At 52.6% G+C, this 3,322-nt stretch overlaps 1 protein-coding gene across 3 annotated transcripts in view; it reads left to right on the top strand.

The window, feature by feature from the left end:
- The window catches only part of LOC116898622 (histone-lysine N-methyltransferase SETD1B), a 15,628-nt gene continuing 12,306 nt past the window's right edge, over window positions 1-3,322 (top strand). The window contains exon 1 of one of the 3 annotated variants that reach the window (XM_032899834.1): window positions 1-113. The gene's annotated coding sequence lies outside the window, so the exon portion shown is untranslated. Of the gene's footprint in view, window positions 126-3,178 lie in introns of those variants that run through there. The other 2 variants (XM_032899835.1, XM_032899836.1) reach the window with 2 other exon arrangements.

The following is a 3,322-nucleotide window of genomic DNA, read 5'->3' as shown; positions in this document are numbered from 1 at the left end:
GAGCGGAGGGAGAGAGGCCGCCACGAGGTGCCGGGTTGTCTGGATAGGAAGGGGCCGCCGCAGACCTGGATCTTCCACTAATCTTCACCTTGTCCCCACGATGAGAACAAGAGGTGTGTATCCACGTGAGTAGCTGGTTTAGGGTAGGAGGTGCGGCGAGGCCAGGGAAACTCCAGATGCCTTAAAACCCTAGTTCTGCTTCTCCAGGCCGGAGAATCTGTTAGGACAGAGTGCAGAATTCATACTGGGGGAACGGACCAAGGGCCGGGTCTCGGGCTCCAAGGGCCTCGCCTGCTAGGAGTGAACCACTCCTCTTATTCTGTGAGTTCTGGGTTGAAACGGGTTGCAAGTAGACCCACTGTGCTGCTCCTGCAGCTGAGTGCAGGCCCCTCTCCTTTGTGTTTAAACCCCCTCGGGTGGTCGCCCTTCAGCTCCCTCCTAGGAGTGCCTCACCAGAATAAGAATCATGTTGGAGAAAGTTTGAGTGCCCTGAAGTTTGTAAGACCAGAGGACTGCATCCCGGATGGAATCCCTTCTGTTCCCAAAGTCTTGAATAGAGGTCCCACCCACCCGCGGTGGTTGAACTTCCAGTCCTGCGTGCAGGAGGGCGATGGATTCCCTGCTGGTTGCGGGTGCTCTGACTAGGTTGCACTACTGTGCTGTGGAAAGCAGTGCAATGGTATTGTCAAAGCATCTGGGACCAGCCTCACAGACTACCTCACCTAGAGTTCCTTCTTTCTTCCCGTTCCAGGCCTGGCCCCTCAGGCTCGCAGGCTATTCCCTCCCCCTGCTCATTTTACTCTCTTCTCCCTGGAAACTTGAGATTGCAGCCAGGCCTGTGTCTCTGGGGTCAGAGGGCGTCCTTTGCTCAGGCAGAGGCTCCGCCCAGGTGGGTATGCATTCTAAACCTAAGATCCCACCCACCCCAGCCACCCCCTCCCCATGCCCCGCCCTACCCCTTGAGACTGACAGGCTTGCTGGACACTCTTTCCCTGTTGCACTACTGTGGGCCTCTGGGAAGCAGTGCAATGATGAAAGGGCATCCGTCAGGCCAGCTAAGGAACCTGAGGTACAAAAGGGTCAGTGCTGGCATCCGGTTCATGAGTGCAGAGCTAGAGAAGTTTCTCCTTCTGAGAGGGTAAGATGGATGCTGGAAACCACATTCCAAGGCTGGAACAGAAGGGAGACCCCAGATTTGGAAAGGCTCCAGTTTCAAGGTCTTAGCCCCTATCCCCCAGGTTAAGACAGGGAAGCCCGCTGGGAAGTGAGTGCGGTAGCTCATGCCTTAAATCCCAGCACTTGGGGGACATAGGCAGGTGGATCTCCTGGGTTCCAGGACAGCCTGGTCTATGTAGTAAGTTCCAGGACAGCCAGGGATACACAGAGAAACTGTGTCTTGAAAAACCAAATTAACGAATTAATTTAAAAAAGAAAGAAAGATCATCGGTGAGTCCATGCTAGGTGTGGTGGCTCTTTGCTGGAGGCTGATGCAGGAAGATTGCCTCATATTTAAAGCAAGAATCAAGGGGCTGGGGATTTAGCTCAGTGGTAGGGCCCTTGCCTTTGAAGTGAAAGGCCCTGGGTTCGGTCCCCAGCTCCAAAAAAAAGAACAAAAAAAAAAAAAAAAAAAAAAAAGCAAGAATCAAAACAAAACAAAATTAGGAACTCCAGGACCTTGTGGAGAGGAACGGATGCTCACCTCTTTCTATGGAAAAGGTTTGTGTACTTTGCTTAGCCTTGACTGCATTGGAAAGAGCAGGACTCAGCCTTCCTTGAGGTAACCAAGGGAAAGGGAGAATGCCCTCACACCCTGGGGCTCAGCAGAAAGTGTCCTGCCCGGGACGGATTGATGGCCTTGGAACAAGAAGCCTGCAGAGGAGGCCTGCCAACCATGTCTGCTTGCTCCTGAGGAGGAGAGGCATGGAGGTGTCTGGCATTTCTGCTTTCCCAGACAGGGTTGGATTTGAACTTTTAAGGATACTGGATCTTGAGTGTGCTTGCAGTTACCTTTACCAGCAAGACAGCACTGGGAAGGCATAGGTAGGTGAATCTCTGTGAGTTCAAGGACAACCTGGTCTACACAGCAAGTTCCAGGACAGCTATATTTACATGGTAAAATCCTGTTTCAAAGCACCTCCACCTCCCAACCCCTCTTTAAAAACAAAAAAAAACCTATTGGGAGGTGATCATGCCTGTCTCCTTGAGAGGAGCCCCAGGCTTCCAGATTCACTTTTGGGAGTAGCCTTCACCCCGGGGTTGAGAAAATCAGCCTTTACTCTAGTCCCTGGCCCTGCTACGGGGACTGCTCTGATACATAATGAGTCTCAGGCCTGATGGGGCTTTGATGGGGAAGAAGCAACCACCCTCCTTTGTGGCTAGGGTAGATGTGGGTCAGCAGCTGTTGCTGCAGCAGATCCATGCTGAGACACCCAGGAATCCTTACTTGTACACATCTTGGATGTGGGCCTGGAGGTCAGGGGGGTCTGGAGCACAAAGGATTTAGGTTGGCTAAGTCACTTCTGAGAGTTTGGGAGGTGAAGACAGCCTTCTGAAATGCAGCAGAGGGGCAAGAGAGAAAGGACAGAAGCTGGGGACTGGCTCAGGGGTAGAACATTTGCCTATATGCACAGGGTCCTGGGTTCAATCCCTGGCATTCGGGAGGGTAGGGAGTGGAGATAGGCGGAAGGAGGGGGCACAGGAGGACATCAAGACATAGCAAAGAAGTGGTCACGGGTGCAGGCACAGTCTTTAATCTCATCATTTGGAAGGCAGAGTTCCAGACCAGCCTGGTCTACAGTGGTTTCCAGTATAGCTAGAACTACATAGCGAGAACTTGTCTTAAAAAAAAAAAAAAAAAAAAAACAAACTCAAACTGACAAAGAAGTGCTCTTTGCGGGCAGAAGGAAGTCCTTTTGGATAGTATCTTAGTGAACTGGAAGCTAGATTCAATTACCAGGGCAGACTGGTAAGGCAGGGTAGGGAAGGAACTGCAAATTGGGAGAGGGCTGGGTGCTTTGGGACCGAAAGGACCATGGCTCGGAAGGAGATCAAAATCCTGAAGGAGCTCAAAATCCAGAAGGTACCTGGGTGCCTTTAGAGGTCACATGGGGAGGGGGTGGAGCAGCTGGGGGGGTATTGGGGGGGTGATGCGCCAGTGCGCACGGTTGGAGAGGTGAGCATTGTTACGTATACTGGTGCTGGTCCCGCCCCCTGACTCTGTGGGCATTCCCTGGGGTAGACCGGGAAGGGGGCGGGTAGTCTGGGGATCTGGAGTCTGCACTGCGGCTGTAGGGAGAGAGTGGGTGCGTTCTGCAGTCCCCAT

Source organism: Rattus rattus, chromosome 4, assembly GCF_011064425.1.
Source record: "Rattus rattus isolate New Zealand chromosome 4, Rrattus_CSIRO_v1, whole genome shotgun sequence".
NCBI classification, from domain to species: Eukaryota; Metazoa; Chordata; class Mammalia; order Rodentia; family Muridae; genus Rattus; species Rattus rattus.
The sequence above is the reverse complement of the archived record's forward strand: the minus strand, read 5'-3'. Positions and strand labels throughout refer to the sequence as shown.